The following is a 20,249-nucleotide window of genomic DNA, read 5'->3' on the forward strand; positions in this document are numbered from 1 at the left end:
TGTTGGCCTCCTTGCTCACACATGCTTTTTCAGTTCTGCCCACAAATCTTCTATGAGATAGAGGTCAGGGCTTTATGATGGCCACTCCAATACCTTGACTTTGATGTTCTTAAGCCATTTCGCCATAACTTTGGAAGTATGCTTGGGGTCATTGTCCATTTGGAAGACCCATTTGCGACCAAGCTTTAACTTTCTGACTGATGTGTTGAGATGTTGCTTCAATATATCCACAATTTTCCTACCTCATGACGCCATCTATTTTGTGAAGTGCACCAGTCCCTCCTGCAGCAAAGCACCCACACAACATGATGCTGCCACCCCTGTGCTTCACGGTTGGGATGGTGTTCTTCGGCTTGCAAGCCTCCCTATTTGTCCTCCAAACATAACAATGGTCATTATGGCCAAGCAGTTCTATTTTTTTTCATCAGACCAGAGGACATTTCTCAAAAAAGTACGATCTTTGTCCCCATGTGCCGTTGCAAACCGCAGTCTGGCTTTTTTATGGCGGTTTTGGAGCAGTGGCTTCTTCCTTGCTGGCCATTCAAGTTATGTCGATATAGGACTTGTTTTTCTGTGGATATAGATACCTTTGTACCTGTTTCCTCCAGCATCTTCACAAGGCCCTTTGCTGCTGTTCTGGGATTGATTTGCACTTTTCGCACCAAAGTACGTTCATCTCTAGGAGACAAAACGCGTCTCCTTCCTAAGCGGTATGACGGCGTTGTGGCCCCATGGTGTTTATACTTGCGTACTATTGTTTGTACAGATGAACGTGGTACCTTCAGGCGTTTGGAAATTGCTCCCAAGGAGGAACCGGACTTGTGGAGGTCTAAAAAAAATTTGAGGTCTTTGCTGATATCTTTTGATTTTCCCATGTTGTCAAGCAAAGAGGCACTGAGTTTGAAGGTATGCCTTGAAATACATCCACAGGTACACCTCCAATTGACTCAAATGATGTCAATTAGCCTATCAGAAGCTTCTAAAGCCATGACATCATTTTCTGGAATTTTCCAAGCTGTTTAAAGGCACAGTCAACTTAGTGTTTGTAAACTTCTGATCCACTGGAATTGTGATACAATCTGAACGGTGTAAACAATTGTTGGAAAAATGACTTGTTTCATGCACAAAGTAGATGTCCTAACCGACTTGCCAAAACTATAGTTAACAATACATTTGTGAAGTGGTTAAAAAATGAGTTTTAAATGACTCCAATCTAAGTGTATGTAAACTTCTGACTTCAACTGTACATATAGATACATCTATCTATCTGAATAAAAAGGCTCCGCTTATTTTTTATTTTTTTCATTAACCTGTGTTTAAAGTGCTAGTCGTTGCAGATTAGGCACATAAGAGATATGGCACCCTATGTCCCCATATACTGCACTACTTTTGACCAGAGCCCTGTGTGCCCCGGACAAAAGTCGTACACTCTTTAGGGTGCCATTTGCAACGTAAAGAACAATGGTTAACATCAACCCGTGAACACTAAAGTCTTGTGTCTGTTTCTGCACATATGATGGTCTCTGCACAGTGTGGTTGAGAGACATTAAGGTACTACTGGTGGAGGCTTTCTGAAATACTATCACTTTTTTGAAATGTTGGATATGTTATCAATATCTACTGTAGGGTTGAATGGTGATGAAATTGTTTGTAAAAGTAGGTATATTGTATCAGTTTTTTTGCAGAGTTTTTTTTTGGTGTGTGTGTGCTGCAGTGCATTTCATCAGTGTGTGTGTGTGTGTGTGGGGGGGGGGGGGGGGGGGGGTGTCGTTGTCTAGCTCTACAGTCCTCTAATTTCAAAGAGAAATCTATTATAATGGAGGTTTGTCTGTTTGATAATGGTCCATAAACATTTTTTTTGCAGTTTGACTTACATGTGAAGTATTAGTCTCTCAATGAAATGAATAAATATGTTTTTTTTTAATTCTGGTGTCCAGTTTTTCTTGTAGTGTTTGTATTATTGATTTGGGGGAGTTGCGGTGAAAGAATGCTTAGGTGTGTGTGATTAACATAAGCATGCTTTGGAATATTTGTACGTTTCTCGTTCTCGGTGAGGTTCTCTCATATTCTGTCTCCATTACGGTGTGTAAAGTAATACATCAAGATTAAACTGGGCACACACTTTTTGTAGTCAACTTTCTCCATCTATAAATCAGTATATGTTGTTTTGCACTGATTCAATACTCGAGTGTGTATTATCTTTCATATGTAGGAACATACTGTTTAAAAAATAAATAAAAAATCAACATCAAGGCAACCTGACCAGGTAACAACACGTGTACATGGACCCCACCATGGCTGTCACCAAGGAGAGGGGAAAAGTGTTCGGAAGATTTAGATTACAGCATTAATGACATGGCTTTAATTACATGTAACAGCCTCTGTTTCCAACACCAGCTGTCATGGCCACAATGTTTTCCTGACAACATGACCAGACCCACGTATAACTGAACCATAACAGGACAAAGTTCTTAGTCCTCCCCTAGTCAAAATATCCTATAGGATTAGTGATTTTCCAATAGGATATGTCACCTCTATCAGAATCCTATTGGATGACTTTTTTCCCTATTGTAAATCAAAAGGTATACATCTTGTAGTGTTTTGTCACCCCATTCAGAATCCTATTAGTCATTTTTTTCTTAATTGAACCCAATACATTATAGTTTGTCATAAGTTCCAGCAGAATACAACATTAATTACATCATTTTCGTTGATCGGAAAACAACAGTTAAAGGTGAATAATTCATACTAAAGACTGACGATGTCACTGCTAGCGTATTTATTTAACAGTTAAGAACAAATTCTTATTCACAATGACAGCCTACCGGGGAACAGTTGGTTAATTGCCTTGTTCAGGGGCAGAACGACTGATTTTTACCTTGTCAGCTGGGGATTTGATCCTGCAATCTTTCGGTAACTGGCCCAACGCTCTAACCACTAGGCTGCTACCAGCCGCTCCCGTGTTAATTAACTACCAACAGCTCGCCACCTATTACCAGAAATCATGAAAAGCTAATCAAAATAATCAATCACATGTTTGAACTCAATCAGCAGTTTTCACCTCATTAAGTAGAATACCATTGAAAATAATTCTTGAAAGTTCCATTTACATACCTAAAAAATGTGTTTAAAACGATGCTGTCGCTGCTTCCCGTTGACAATAACTTTTGACAAAAAGCCGAATGTCAAAACACTGTTTTGAAGTGGCCAAATCAATAAACAGTTTGTGATATATTGAAAACCTAAACAAATTTGCCGCACTAGTAATCATATTACTTGTATTTTTATTAAACAAGCACCTTATATACTGCACGTGCACCAAAAACCCTGTTTTGAGTGGCAATTAATCAATCATATTGATTATGGGCGGAAATCAGGTTGTATGCGCTGTTGAAACTAACACAACTCAAAAACCACATGTAAACTGGAAATATTATTTGCATCACTCGTTAGAGGAAAACCTGCTGAAGAAAGCCAACTACATTTTGGAGTGATGCATTTTCACTTAGGAGGTCACCAAAACAGAAAGAGAAATGCAACACTTATTTGTTAATCACTCATTGATATCACACTCAATAGAATGAGAGGGGGGAGTCATGTTCAAACTAACCTTACTTAAAAAATCCACACACAATCTGGGAATAATATGTGCAGTACCAGTCAAAAGTTTGGACACACCTACTCATTTATGGGTTTTTCTTTATTTTGACTCTTTTCTACATTGTAGAATAATAGTGAAGACACCAAAACTATGAAATGACACATATGGAATCATGTAGTAACCAAAAAAAGTTTTAAACAAATCAGAATATATTTGAGATTCTTCAAAGTAGCCACCCTTTGCCTTGATGACAGCTTTGCACATTTTTGGCATTCTCTCAACCAGCTTAACGAGGTAGTCACCTGGAATGCTTTTCCAACAGTCTTGAAGGAGTTCCCACATATGCTGAGCACTTGTTGGCTGCTTTTCCTGCTTTTCCACTCTGCGGTCAAACTCATCCCAAACCATCTCAATTGGGTTGAGGTCGGGTGATTGTGGAAGCCAGGTCATCGGATATAGCACTCCGTCGCTCTCCTTCTTGGTCAAATAGCCCTTACACAGCCTGAAGGTGTGTTGGGTCATTATCCTTTTGAAAAACAAAATGATAGTCCCACTAAGCCTAAATCAGATGGGATGGCGTATCGCTTCAGAATGCTGTGGTAGCCATGCTGGTAAAGTGTGCCTTGAATTTTTTTTAAAATCACAGACTGTCACCAGCGAAGCACCCCCACACCACCTCCTCTGTGCTTCACGGTGACAACCATACATGCAGAGATAATCCGTTCACTTACTCTGCATCTCACAAAGACATGGCTTGATGTTTTTTGCGACTGCACTTGAAGAAATTTTTAAAGTTCTTGAAATTTTCCGGATTGACTGTCCTTCATGTCTTAAAGTACTGATGGACTGTCATTTCTCTTTGCTTATTTGAGCTGTTCTTGACATAATATGGACTTGGTCTTTTACCAAATAGGGCTATATTCTGTATACCACCCCTACCTTGTCACAGTACAACTGATTAACTCAAACACATGAAGAAGGGAAGAAATTCCACAAATGAACTTTTAACAACGCACAACTGTTAATTGAAATTCATTCCAGGTGACTACCTGTCTTAGGTCAGTTAGGATCACCACTTTATTTTAAGAATGTGAAATGTCAGAATAATAGTAGAGAGAATGATTTATTTCAGCTTTTATTTCTTTCATTACATTCCCAGTGGGTCAGATGTTTACATACACTCAATTAGTATTTGGTAGCATTGCCTTTAAATTGTTTAACTTGGGTCAAACATTTCAGGTAGCCTTCCACAAGCTTCCCACAATAAGTTGGGTGAATTTTGGCCCATTCCTCATGACAGAGCTGGAGTAACTGAGTCAGGTTTGTAGGCCTCCTTGCTCGAACGCGCTCTTTCAATTCTGCCCACAAATTATCTATAGGATTGAGGTCAGGGCTTTGTGATGGCCACTCCAATACCTTGACTTTGTTGTCCTTAAGACAATTTGCCACAATTTTGGAAGTATGCTTGGGGTCATTGTCCATTTGGAAGACCCATTTGCGACCAAGCTTTAACTTCCTGACTGATGTCTTGAGATGTTGCTTTAATATATCCACATAATTTTCCTGCCTCATGATGCCATCTATTTTGTGAAGTGCACCAGTCCCTCCTGCAGCAAAGCACCCCACAAAATGATGCTGCCAGCCCCGTGCTTCACGATTGGGATGGTGTTCTTCGGCTTGCAAGCCTCCCCCTTTTTCCTCCAAACAAAACAATGGTCATTACGGCCAAACAGTTCTATTTTTGTTTCATCAGACCAGAGGACATTTCTCCTAAAAGTACGATCTTTGTCCCCATGTGCAGTTGCAAACCATAGTCTGGCTTTTTTATGGTGGTTTTGGAGCAGTGGCTTCTTCCTTGCTGAGCGGCCTTTCAGGTTATGTCGATATAGGACTCGTTTTACTGTGGACATAGATACTTTTGTACCTGTTTCCTCCATCATCTTCACAAGGTCCTTTGCTGTTGTTCTGGGATTGATTTGCACTTTTCACACCAAAGTACGTTCATCTCTAGGATACAAAGCTTTATTACAGTCCCATGGTGTTTATACTTGCGTACTATTGTTTGTACAAATGAACATGGTACCTTCAGACGTTTGGAAATTGCTCCCAAGGATGAACCAGACTTATAGAGGTCTACAATTTTGTTTCTGAGGTCTTGGCTGATTTCTTTTGATTTTCCCATGATGTCAAGCAAAGAGGCACTGAGTTTGAAGGCAGGCCTTGATATACGTCCACAGGTACACCTCCAATTGACTCAAATGATGTCAATTAGTCAATCAGAAGCTTCTAAAGCCATGACATAATTTTCTGGAATTTTCCAAGCTGTTTAAAAGCACAGTCAACTTAGTGTATGTAAATTTATGACCCACTGGAATTGTGATACAGTGAATTATAAGTGAAATAATCTGTCTGTAAACAATTGTTGGAAAAATTACTTGTGTCATGCACAAAGTAGATGTCCAACCGAGTTGCCAAAACTATAGTTTGTTAACAAGCAATTTGTGGAGTGATTGAAAAACAAGTCTTAATGACTCCAACCTAAGTGTATGTAAACTTCCGACTTCAACTGTATTAGCATTTTCCTTTAGATAAATGTAAGGTTTTTGAGGACGTGAGTGAAGAAGGTGTAACAAATATAGGTTTTTGCTTTGTCTTTTCTATCCCTTTTATTCATGGGGAAAACAATGGCACAAAAAACAGGTACATCTGGACTATTGTTCGGTATCCCTCTGTGGGTATCTCACCCTATTACGTTTATGGGATACATCCCAAATGGCACCCTATTCCCTATATAGTACACTACTTTTGACCAGAACTTTATGAGCCCTTGTCAAAATTAGTGCACTATATAGGGGATATTGAACTATTGGCAGCCATAATCTCACCTGAACAGCACTGAGCCGTGCCTGATCCTGGCTACAGGGGCAGTGTCTAGTCAGCAGCAGTTGGGTGGGTAGCTGCCTCACTCTTTTCGGAGTAGTACGAGTCAGTAACGTCTGTGTAGTTGGTGAAGCAACAGCAGTTCATCTTCAAGGACAGGGAGAGAAAGAGAGAAAATCAGAGATACTCTGTAATGTTGTAGCATTTTCTCAGCAATCCCTTGAGTGACATGCTAACAACAATGACTGGGGAATTGAAAAGTGTTTTAGATGGATGGGTTTACTAGCTAGTGTTCACCACAATGACGGCATTCTTACATGAGTAGTTATTGATTTAGCGCTCAATAAAAAGCAACATGACATTGACAGTTATGTAACAAACAGCTTTTCTTTGGCACTCTGTGTAGGGCAGAGGTATCAAACTTATCTGTCCCGCGGGTGGTGTGTACTTTAAATGACTGAAACTGTGTAGAAATAATGTACTTACAGTGCCCTCAAAGTATTCACATCGCTTTACTTTTTACACATTAGGTTATGTTACAAAGTGGGATTCAAATGTATTTAATTGTAATTTTTTTGTCAACAATACACACACAAATCTCTGTCATGTCAAAGTGGAAGAAAAATGATATATTTTGTTTATATATGAAAAATAAAACACTAATATACACTATATATATAAAATCGAGCACACAGCCAAGCAATCTCCATAGACAAACATTGGCAGAAGAATGGCCTTAAAGAAGAGCTCAGTGACTTTCATAGGATGCCACCTTTCCAACAAGTCAGTTCATCCAATTTCTGCCCTGCTGGAGCTGCACCGGTCAACTGTAAGTGCTGTTGTTGTGAAGTGGAAACGTCTAGGAGCAACAACTGCTCAGCCACAAAGTAGTAAGGCACACAAGCTCACAGAACAGGACCGGCGAGTGCTGAATCATGTAGCGTGTAAAAATTGTCTTTCCTCGGTTGCAACACTTACTACCGAGCTCCAAACTGCCTCTGGAAGCAACGTCAGCACAATAACTGTTCGTCTGGAGCTTCATGAAATGGGTTTCCATGGCCGGACAGCCACGCACAAGCCTAAGATTACCATGAGCAATGCCAAGCGTTGGCTAGAGTGGTGTAAAGCTCGCTGCCATTGGACTCTGGAGCAGTGGAAACGTGTTCTCTGGAGTGATGACTCACACTTCACCATCTGGCAGTCTGATGGACAAATCTGGGTTGGTAGATGCCAGGAAAATGCTACCTGCACGAATGCATAGTGCCAACTGTAAAGTTTGGTGGAGGAGGAATAATGGTCTGGGGCTGTTTTTCATGGTTCTGGCTAGGCCCCTTAGTTTCAGTTTGTTTGTTTTAGTGTACTTCGTATTTTTTCCGTCTTTTCATTAAAAGATGTATTCACGTCACGCTGCGCTTTGGTCTCCTCACTATGACGGTCGTGACAGAACCTTGTTGATGACAGAATGTGGCCCCCGGGGCAAAATGAGATTGACACCCCTGGTTTAGGCTATACATTTTCCTCTGTGCTTTCTTGCCGTTTGGCTGCTTATAGATGCTTGTCATGGTTGTTGAAAATTACATACTATTCTGAACAAAAATATAAATGCAATATGTAACAATTTAAAACGATTTTACTGAGTTACAGTTCATATAAGGAAATCAGTCAATTGAAATACATTCATTAGGCCCTAATCTATGGATTTCACATGATTGGGACGGCATAGGCCCACCCACTTGGCAGCAAGGCCCAACCACTGGGGAACCAGGCCCAGCCAATCAGAATTGTTTTTTCTCCACAAAAGGGCTTTATTACAGACAGAAATACTCCTGTTTCATCTGCTGTCCGAGTCGCTGGTCTCAGATTATTCCACAAGTGAAGAAGCTGGATGTGGAGGTCCTGGTCTGGCGTGGTTACATGTGGTCTGCAGTTGTGAGGGATTCATCCGATGGCATTGAGGAGTATACCACTTCTGTCACCGGCTTCATCAATAAGTGCATTGACCGACATCCCCCCCCCACAGTGACCGTACGTACATATCCCAACCAGAAGCTATGGACTACAGGCAACATTCGGACCAAGCTAAAAGCTAGAGCTGCCACTTTCAAGGAGCGGGACACTAATCCGGAAGCTTATACATTTATAATAAATCCCGCTATGCCCTCGGATTAACCATCAAACAGGCAAAGTGTCAGTACAGGACTAAGATTGAATCCTACTACACTGGCACTGACACTCATCGGATGTGGCAGGGCTTGCAAATTATTACGGACTACAAAGGGAAATCCAGCCGCGAACTGCCCAGTAACAAGAGCCTACCAGATGAGCTAAATGCCTTTCATGCTCGCTTCGAGGCAAGCAACACTGAAGCATGCATGAGCGCACCAGCTGTTCCTGACGGATTACCAGGACGTGTACTCAGAGCATGCGAGGACCAACTGGCAAGTGTCTTCACTGACATTTTCAACCTCTCCCTGACCGAGTCTATAATACCTACATGTTTCAAGCAGACCACCATAGTCCCTGTGCCAAGAAAGCGAAGGTAACCTGCCTAAATGACAACCGCCCTGTAGCACTCACGTCGATAGTCGTGAAGTGCTTTGAAAGGCTGGTCATGGCCTCCATCAACACCATCATCCCGGAAACCCTAGACCCACTCCATACCGCCCCAACAGATCCACAGATGATGCAATCTCAATTGCACTCCACACGGCCTTTTCCCACCTGTACAAAAGGAACACCTATGTGAGAATGCTTTTCATTGACTACAGCTCCGCATTCAATACCATAGTCCCCTCCAAGCTCATCACCAAGCTCAGGATCCTGAGACTGAACAACTCTCTCTGCAACTGGATCCTGGACTTCCGGAACAGCTGGTGCTCCTCCCACAGGCATAAAATGAACACTCACCACCTGCCCAATGCAGGTAAATGTAGGTATTGGCAGATAAGAATGTCTATTTCACCAGCCACGTTGGCGGGTGGTCGATTTGCAGGGTTCTACATTGCGAGCATTACATTCGTGAATAAAAATAGTCAAAAGTCAAATAGAAGCACATGTACGATTTATAGTAGAACAATTCTGCAGTAGCTGTTTCCAAAGTATTTCTGCTGTTTTGTTTCATAGCTGCTAAATCGCGCAAAGAATTACAAATACAAACACAAATCTGCCTGGCAGGAGAGCTGTGCACTCTGAATGAAGTGCTGAAAGATACATTTTTGGGAGAGCTGCACACAGGCATAAAAGTTGGTCTAATTCCTCGTTCTTGGCTATTTACATTTTGTTCACAAGCTCAGTTGTTTTTCAACAGTAGTTTGAATCTGCTGCTTCAAATAATAGTAAAGAGATGCCCTAGTCAGATCCCAAATCTCACACAGACACAGGTGACATGACTCGAGTTGCCCCATTACTTACCACTGTCACCTCGTGCCCTTAAAGGGGCAGCTGAACATTTGGTCTCGTCCGATACGTTTGGCTCAAATGAAATGAAATGTCCCACCTAGCTATCTTAACGTGTAAGTCTGCTAAATGACTAAAATGTCAAATGTAAAGCATGGTCATCTGTTTTTTTGTGTGTATCTGTATGAACAGTGCTTTTTCCACATTTTGCTATGTTTCAACCTTGTTCTAAAATGTATTAAATACATGTTTTTCCACATCAATCTACACACAAAACCCAATAGCAAAGAAAAAAACAGTTTTTTAGAAATGTTATTGCAAATTTATTGCAAATAAAAAAAACAGATACCTTATTTACATAAGTATTCAGACCCTTTGCTATGAGACTTGAAATTGAGCTCAGGTGCATCCTGCTCCCCATCCACCCTGACAGAGCTTGAGAGGATCTGCGAGAAGAATGGGAGAAACTACAGGTGTAATACAGGTGTACCAAGCTTGTAGTGTCATACCCATGTGGACTCGAGGCTGTAATCGCTGCCAAAGGTGCTTCAACAAAGTACTGAGTAAAGGGACTGAATACTTACGTAGAGATGATACAGTGGGGCAAAAAAGTATTTAGTCAGCCACCAATTGTGCATGTTCTCCCACTTAAAAAGATGAGAGAGGACTGTAATTTTCATCCGAATCCCAGAGCCAACTAGGTGAAAAAGGTGTTGATGTTCCCTTGAGCAAGGAAACCCCAATTACTCCAGGGTTGCTGTCAATAATGTCTGATCCCTGGCCGTGATCCCACTCTCCGATATACACATTTCCATTTCACACGTGTATAATACACACTTACTACCTGCATTTACCCTTTTTCTGCACTGACTGTAAGCACACACACTGGACTCTACCCCCCCCCCCCCCCCACACACACACACACACACAACATGCAAACTGATGCCACATACACACACACACTTTCACACTCGCCGCATACACTGCTGCTACTGTCTACTAATCTATCCTGTTGCCTTGTCACTTTACCCTAACTATATGTATATAACTACCTCAATTACCTCATACCCCTGCACATCGACTCGGTACTGGTACTCCCTGTATATAGCCATGTTATTTGTTATTCACTCTGTATTTATTGCTTGTGTCACTTTCTACTTTTGTTTTTGTGTGTCTTTAACTCTGCATTGTTGGAAAACGACCCGTAAGTAAGCATTTCACTGTTAGTCTAGACCTGTGTCGTGACGTTGGTACCATTAATGCGATGACGATTATTTTATCAAATCAATTAACTATGTTTAATTATTACGATGATTAAATTAATACACAGAACAATTTTGTTTATTGAGTTACCGTTTCCTGAATTAACTCTAAAGACATAAATATGTTGTTATACAAGTCATCCAATACCTCATCAAACGCATTCTGAACCTTGTTGACTTCATATCTGCACAAACCCTTGTCTCCATGATGAATCAGCGATACACAAATTGGCTTAATTATTTATTTACTAACTAACTAAAGAATCACACAGAATTACATAAACACACACACAGGATAGATATACATTGGTTACTAACATGATGCAATGAAAAGTCCCTAGTGGACTAACCCGATATGATGGCTTGTTACACAATGAAAGGGAGGAGGGAAGAGCGGGAGGAGGAGAGACAGAGGAATTCAACTATCGTACATACAGTTGAATAATACACTCATTGTAAATATGGATATTTAGTATGCCAACAACCACTCATTCAGATTTAGAAATGCAAGGTACATATTTACGCTTGTAAGTCTTTGTCGTCTCGCTCTGTTGAAAACGCCCAATCAGTCTGTGGAGTCAGTCGACAGAAAGTCTCTGGTTGTATAAGTCTCTGGTCGTCGTAGCTTCTTGGCCTCGGAGAGTCTGGTAGAACGGTTCTTCCAGAGGTGTATCATGCAGTGTTCAATGGGCCTTATTCTTCACTCTGTTTGTTTAGAATAGATACCCTAGAGATACCGATACTGGTGAAAGGAAATTGTTCTATGTCTCTCGTCTTCAGTCGTGTTTCCTAGTCTAACAGTGCATAAGCAGCTGGAGAGGGTCTTTGTGTTGGGGATATTGTCTCAATGTCCAATCTTTTGATGTTACAGTACTGCAAAGTCTCTCTCTCTGTTGTAACAAAGGCATTTTTTACTTCCATTTCTGCAGAGATGGAGAGAGAGTTCCTGCAAGGTATTTACGACCATCATAAAACTGGCCAACTCCCCCCCCCTCCCCCTCCTCTTTGGTGGGAGGGAGGGGGGCTCTCTTTGATCCTCACCCAGGAGGGAAAGTGATGACACCTGTTGTTCATGAAGCATGTGACAAATACAATTTGATGGACTTGAATTGTGTGCAAGTGAAAACCCTATTGATGGTAAGGCACAATACAGGAGCCCTATAATAAATGAGTCAAAGCCATGTCATTATTACAGGTTAGAATGCGTTGACTAGTATATGGCAAACTCAGCAGGTATGGGTCAAAATATCAGTCATGAGGACTCCTCAAGGACTTGGATGGTTCAGGCTCACCATTCTCTAAGAACGATGGTACCTGTCTGTCTTGCTTTTGGATATACTGTGGGTAGCTGTGAGTTCACTCTGATCAGGGCAGTTAGATTTAGGTAAGCATACCTCTGTCATGGCATTGTTCCAGATCTCGGTGACATATTGCCATACTGATTCTTCAGGGCATAGGTGGCCCATGCTTTCAGGATTCCCTCGGCCTGGAGACAAGACACACACACACAAATACCTGTAGTGCACATACACACACTGCAGCACATAGGGCCACTAAACTCCTACTGTCAAGGACCGCAACACACACACAATTCACGCCACCGAACAAACCCACAATATATAGGCTGCTTTTATTGGCTTGGAGGGAAGATCTCAGGCAGTCACCTATGCATCAATAATGAAATACATTTATATCTGAACCCAACAAAGCACCTGGGAAATAAACAGCCATAGCCTGAACCTCAGAAAATTAAGTGGGCCATTTTTTCCATTTTCTCTTTTGTGCTTGTAAGTGGGCACATTTACATATATATTGATGCTTCTGGTCGTTCAGTCAGGACATTTTTTCCCCCACTGTGTTTTATACCATATCTATTTCATGCAGAGAGAGCACATCTATAAAATACAAAGGGATAGGTTCATGCCAGGGCTATTATTGTAGAGAGAGTGGATTCCTGCTTGTCATCAGCAAGGACTAGGGATTTTTTTTTAAACTCAGGTTTGTGAATACTTAAGAAAATTATATTTTTATATTTTTCATTTCTAAAAACATGTTTTCACTTTGTCATTATGGTGTATTGTGTGTCGATGGGTGAAAACAATATTTAATCCATTTTGAATTCAGGTTGTAACAACAAAATGTGGAATTAGTCAAGGAAATTGAATACCTTCTGAAGTCAGAGGGTTTTATTTAATGGAAACCAGATAGAGTGTGGTGTTCCTCAAGGCAGCTGTCTTGGTCCTATACAGTTCTCTATTTTTACGAATTACCTACCACTAGCATTGAACAAAGCCTGTGTGTCTATGGGCTCCGATGACTCATGATGATACATGTAAGCTACTATAGCAAGTTAAATAACTGCAACCCTTAACAAAGCACTGCAGTCAGTTTTAGAATGGGTGGCTAGTAATAAGCTAGTCCTAAATATATTTAAAAACTTAGCATTGTATTTGGGACAAATTATTAACTAACCTCTCTAGGATAATAACTGCAATCTCAACAGTGTTACCCAGTTCCTAGATGGCCGTACTTCTTCATTGCACAAAGAAATAACCTCAACCAAATTCCAAAGACTGGTGACATCCAGTGGAAGTGGTAGGAACTAAAAACAAAGAGACATATCGTTTCCCAATGAGAACTCACTGAACAGACAGAGACCTCAAAAAAAAGAATCTGAACGGTTAGTCCTCGGGGTTTTGCCTGCTGCATAAGTTATCTTATACTCACAGACATGATTCAAACAGTTTTAGAAACTTCAGAGTGTTTTCTATCCAAATCTACTAATAATATGCATATATTATATCCTTGGAATGAGTAGCAGGAAGTTGGAATTGGGCACGCTATTTATCCAAAAGTGAAAATGCTACCCCCTATACCTTAAGAAGTTAAACCCTAAACCTCCTCTAAATCTAGTAATCTAGTAATTAATAATGTGGTTGAGGAGAAGACTAAACTGCTTGGTGTAACACTAGTGTAAGTGCTGCAAAGAGGGACATAGGCTAATTTCAGTTGGCCCAGAACAGGGCAGAACGTCTGCCCTTAAATGTACATGGAGGGCTAATATCAACACCATGCATATCAATCTCTCCTGGTTTAATATAGAGGAAAGATTGACTGCATCACTACTGGTCTTTGTGAAAGGTATTGATGTGTTAAAAGTACAAACTGTCAGTTCAATCAGTTAACGCACAGCTCAGAAATTCATACATACCCCACAAGACGTGCCTCCAGAGGGCTCTTCACAGTCCTCAAGTCCAGAACAGAGGCTAGGAAACATACAGTACTACATACAGTACTTGGTCGACTCCATGGCTAATTGGAGCTGACCCCGCCCCCTCGTCAAGTTACAGCTGTATCCCATTAGACTCCTTCTGAAGCTATATAAAAGCCAGTGTTCTGTTGTTCAGTAGAGAGATGATTGCTGAGAGAGGAGGCTGATGGCTGTGGGTTATATACTGTGTTGGTTGTTCTCAGAGGGAGAGGATGCCACGACTTTGTTTTCCAGGTTACATTTTTTGATGACCACCAGGACCTAAGCTGCAATTTCCTCTGCTGTTTCTCCTTTCAATTCATCAAAATCAAGCAGTTTTGTTTCCACAGATGTGCTGCCATCATATATCTTACAATATCTGACTAGTATTGGCAGCAGCTTTACATGTGTCCATGATTGGACGCATCAATGGACAGGGACACAAATTCAACCTGGTCTAGGTCCTGTGTTACCTAAGTAGTTGCCCATGGTGCTAACACGTTACTCACATTGTGTCCTTAGCACATGTAAACTTTGGCTCATAAAGCTTCCGTGTGAGTTGTGCTGTGCAGTCCATAGATCTGTAACTATGATTGTGTCGCATGGTGTGGTATGCAAAGACACCCTCCTGCACAGCTAAATCATATTCTTCTTGGGAAGGCTCTACCTTCTTGAAAAATGTGGTGACAGAGGGCATACCAACACGGGCAATCAGAGAGGCTTTATGCTTTTTCGTCTGCTGATGTTCTACCACTGCCGTTCTTCCCCCGCTGCCAATTGAAAAAGAGGAATTACAAAGGGTGCAGTTAACCATTCTATCGTCTTGACCTGAGCGTATAAATGGAAATTCTCTCATCATGTTGTCATTAAAATGGCATTTCCATTTCTTGGAAAGAGCCATTGTACCTCCTCTGTCTGCTCTTCTTCACTCTCTTTGTGTCACTCTTCTTACTCTCAAATTTTTCTTCTCCTCCAATCTTTCTCCTCCTCTTTTCATCACTCGTCTTCCTGCTCTTTCTTCCTTTCCTTCTCTTTACCTTTCCACCTCACTCTTCCACACTCTCCTTGCTTCACTCTTTACTCCTTTAATTTTTCCTTCTCCTTCCTCTCCAATCTTTAATGATAAATAGTACACTATTCGATAAAATACTTTGGTTAACAGATTCCCATTGCATGCCTCATTTAAAACATAATTTAAACTCAAAAACATTATTTGGAATAATAAATTGGCAGGCTCTGCAATCATATCTTATCTTTCCTCTCTTTCACTCTTCTTCCTATCCAGTCTTCCTCCTCTCCACTCTAACAGAAAACAGTATGCTAATGTTATCCATGAAAATGTCTAAATATATTTTCACACTACTTATAATGCCAAACCATTAAAATTGTAATCTACAAATAACCTAGCTACCATGAAAGTAGCTAGTTAACCTAGCTAGATAACGTTAACTTAGTCAACATAGCTAATGTTAGCTAGCATAACCTATTTAAAACCTTATAAAGAACATAATCTATCTATATAATAAATTGTGACATAACATCATTAGCTAGTATCTCAAACAATTGTAACTTACCTGGCTTGAAAAGACGTTAGTGGTGATGTGGATGAGTTTTCGGCAGAGTTTTCCACAGCAGTTTTCTCTAAAACTAGCGCGAGCAAGTAGTCAATAGAAGAGATAATGAAGCTGCTATAGCGAGCAGCCCCCTCTGCTGGACAAAACAAGCACAACTTGATTGAGACGTCAACCGGTAGGCTTTGCTGCCCGGTCTTTCTTGCCACGTAAAATATTATTTCACTTTGCAGTCTGTTTTTAACGCACAGTTAAAAACTGGGACATTTCTGGGAACAGCTCCAGCATGATGGGACAGGCCACCAAAAACGGGGACTGCTGGTCACCCTATGTTAGGGGCCATGCCAAATTTCTTGAGGGAGAGGCTATTTTCCTGCCACCACTCCGCCAGGGCTCGTCGTTGTTGGTAATCAAACCTACCACTGTCATGTCGTCAGCAAACTTTAATCGGTGCGTCAGGAAGCCTAGAACCAGTTGCACAGGGAGGAATTCAGACCCAGTGCCCTGAGCTTAGTGACAAGCTTGGAAGGCACTATGGTGTTGAAAGCAGAGCTGTAGTTAATGGACAGCATTCTCATTTAGGTTTCCTCTTGTCCAGGCGGGATAGGGCGGTGTGCTGTGCAACAGCGATTGCGTCGTCCATGGATCTGTCTAGGTTGTCTGAGGTTGAATTTGTCCATGAACACTCCAGCCAACTGGTCTGCGCATGCACTGAGGACGTGGTTTGGGATGCCGTCTGGGCTGGCAGCCTTGCAACGGTTAACACGCTTGAAAGTTTTTTATCTTTTACAACCAAATCTCTATTGTTGACATAAATTACATGTTATAGAAGGAACCAAACACATTTTCTGTGATTTCACTTTTGATGAACTAACCCCAAACAGCAAATCAGTTCCTCATTGTCGTTGTGCAGTACGGGGGCCCTCGAAAAACATGAACAAAGGCTCCAATAACATATATGTCATTTTAGAAACAGCAAAGCTCTCAGTATAGTGATACAGGTCTTTAGATGTTGTACACATTAAATTGTGTAATCCCCAAATTTATCCGCACCGATAATTTAATGCGCCGGCATACTTGTACTTCCTCGTTCCCAATTCCTAAGGGAGAGTGCTACCGGCACAGGTATACAGTGCCTTGCGAAAGTATTCGGCCCCCTTGAACTTTGCGACCTTTTGCCACATTTCAGGCTTCAAACATAAAGATATAAAACTGTATTTTTTTGTGAAGAATCAACAACAAGTGGACACAATCATGAAGTGGAACGACATTTATTGGATATTTCAAACTTTTTTAACAAATCAAAAACTGAAAAATTGGGCGTGCAAAATTATTCAGCCCCCTTAAGTTAATACTTTGTAGCGCCACCTTTTGCTGCGATTACCGCTGTAAGTCGCTTGGGGTATGTCTCTATCAGTTTTGCACATCGAGAGACTGACATTTTTTCCCATTCCTCCTTGCAAAACAGCTCGAGCTCAGTGAGGTTGGATGGAGAGCATTTGTGAACAGCAGTTTTCAGTTCTTTCCACAGATTCTCGATTGGATTCAGGTCTGGACTTTGACTTGGCCATTCTAACACATGGATATGTTTATTTTTGAACCATTCCATTGTAGATTTTGCTTTATGTTTTGGATCATTGTCTTGTTGGAAGACAAATCTCCGTCCCAGTCTCAGGTCTTTTGCAGACTCCATCAGGTTTTCTTCCAGAATGGTCCTGGTCCTGTATTTGGCTCCATCCATCTTCCCATCAATTTTAACCATCTTCCCTGTCCCTGCTGAAGAAAAGCAGGCCCAAACCATGATGCTGCCACCACCATGTTTGACAGTGGGGATGGTGTGTTCAGCTGTGTTGCTTTTACGCCTAACATAACGTTTTGCATTGTTGCCAAAAAGTTCAATTTTGGTTTCATCTGACCAGAGCACCTTCTTCCACATGTTTGGTGTGTCTCCCAGGTGGCTTGTGGCAAACTTTAAACAACACTTTTTATGGATATCTTTAAGAAATGGCTTTCTTCTTGCCACTCTTCCATAAAGGCCAGATTTGTGCAATATATGACTGATTGTTGTCCTATGGACAGAGTCCCCCACCTCAGCTGTAGATCTCTGCAGTTCATCCAGAGTGATCATGGGCCTCTTGGCTGCATCTCTGATCAGTCTTCTCCTTGTATGAGCTGAAAGTTTAGAGGGACGGCCAGGTCTTGGTAGATTTGCAGTGGTCTGATACTCCTTCCATTTCAATATTATCGCTTGCACAGTGCTCCTTGGGATGTCTAAAGCTTGGGAAATCTTTTTGTATCCAAATCCGGCTTTAAACTTCTTCACAACAGTATCTCGGACCTGCCTGGTGTGTTCCTTGTTCTTCATGATGCTCTCTGCGCTTTTAACGGACCTTTGAGACTATCACAGTGCAGGTGCATTTATATGGAGACTTGATTACACACAGGTGGATTGTATTTATCATCATTAGTCATTTAGGTCAACATTGGATCATTCAGAGATCCTCACTGAACTTCTGGAGAGAGTTTGCTGCACTGAAAGTAAAGGGGCTGAATATTTTTGCACGCCCAATTTTTCAGTTTTTGATTTGTTAAAAAAGTTTGAAATATCCAATAAATGTCATTCCACTTCATGATTGTTTCCCACTTGTTGCTGATTCTTCACAAAAAAATACAGTTTTATGTCTTTATGTTTGAAGCCTGAAATGTGGCAAAAGGTCGCAAAGTTCAAGGGGGCCGAATACTTTTGCAAGGCACTGTAGATTTAAATGGCATTAATATTAATTTTCATATATTTCTGTTAATTCCCACGGAAAGTTTCCACCTCCCCAAAATGTACAACATTGTCCTCTTACAAGCATTTATTTTTCCACGTGTATTAGATTGCGTCTAATTTGTATACCTTACATCTCACACCCTAACATGTGGGTAGATTAACATGGTCTACTTATCTGGCATTCTACATCATGACTGCCAAGGCATAACACAGCATAGTTACCTGCAATAATAATAGATGCATATTGTACTGAATGATTACATAGGCAGTTCAGTAAAAACCTCACCAGTCATAATATATCACATTTTCTTATTCATCTCAGGCGTGTAGAAGAAGTTGCTGGCCCTGTCCAAGAAGAAAGAGAACCATGAAGTTGTTCTCTGGCTAAGGTCCATTGGGAACCATTTGTGGTGGTTGTGCTCAGCATGCAATAAAGACCCAGAGGTGAGAAATTAAAACTTGTACATCAAAACAGAAGTTTTGGGGCATAAGCAACTGTTTATTTTCCCGGGTAATCAAGGTGTTTTGCCTAATTCAGACTGCAAAGCCATTTATCAAGTTAGACACTATACAGCCAGTCACTGTTAATCAGGGGCCATGTCTTTGAAGGGTCTCAGATTAGATTGTTGATAGGATCAAGCCATCCCCGTCTATACACTGACATGGAATAATATACGAGACAAGGCTAACTTTTATTTTCAGGACTTAAAACGCCTGTGGTCAACGCTGCTCAACCATACCTGTGGAGTCCACCGCTGCATAGAAGATGGAGAGGAGCAGACTTGCAAGCACCCAAGTCTAACTGCAGATCAACAGAGGAGAAAAAAAGGGGCTACAACAAGATTCACCTGCAAACAAGGCTCTCTCCTCTGTGGTGTTTGACAGAAACCCTCAGAAAGTCCTCAATCAAATGGCCCTCTTCAAGCACACCGGTGTGTTCTCTCTGCACACAGTGGAAATGAAGGAATGTTTAGCCAAAGACAGAGAAACACAAACTTTGCTTCAAGCTCACCCTCTTCCTAACGAGCATTGTGAATAAAACACACACATTGAGGAAGTGATGAGGTAGTGAGTCACTGTTTGGGGTAAGTTTATCAAAAACAAGTGAAATCACAAAAGGTGTCTGGACCCTTCTATAACATGCCATTTACATCAAAAATAGAGATTTGGTTGTAAAAAATAAAACTACTCCTTTAAGTTTGTCTGGGAGTGAGATGTTGTTGTTCACAACGTGGCTGGTTTTTCCTTTATAATCCGTGATTGTCCCTTCCACATTTGTCTCGCATCTGAGCCATTGAATTGAGACTCCACTTTATCCCTGCAATGTATTTTAGCCTCTTTGACTTACAGAGGTCATAGCTGGTCTGTTTGTACTCATCCATGTTCCCAGTCACCTTAGTAGTTAATTGGGGTGGTTGGCACTTTCAGTATGGCTGCCATCTATCCACAGTTTGGATAAGGGTTTTGGTATAACATACAGGTTGCCTTTCTCTCGCCTCCCTCTCATGCCCTCACT

General features: G+C 41.2%; 1 long non-coding RNA gene across 1 annotated transcript; it reads left to right on the plus strand.

The window, feature by feature from the left end:
- The first annotated feature begins 1,124 nt into the window (after nt 1-1,124).
- Nucleotides 1,125-1,924, plus strand: LOC118945792. Its single transcript, XR_005040910.1, has 2 exons — nt 1,125-1,697; nt 1,728-1,924. It is a non-coding gene; the product is annotated as an uncharacterized LOC118945792 (long non-coding RNA).
- The last annotated feature ends 18,325 nt before the right edge of the window (nt 1,925-20,249 follow it).

The sequence above is a fragment of the Oncorhynchus mykiss genome, chromosome 30, assembly GCF_013265735.2.
Source record: "Oncorhynchus mykiss isolate Arlee chromosome 30, USDA_OmykA_1.1, whole genome shotgun sequence".
NCBI classification, from domain to species: Eukaryota; Metazoa; Chordata; class Actinopteri; order Salmoniformes; family Salmonidae; genus Oncorhynchus; species Oncorhynchus mykiss.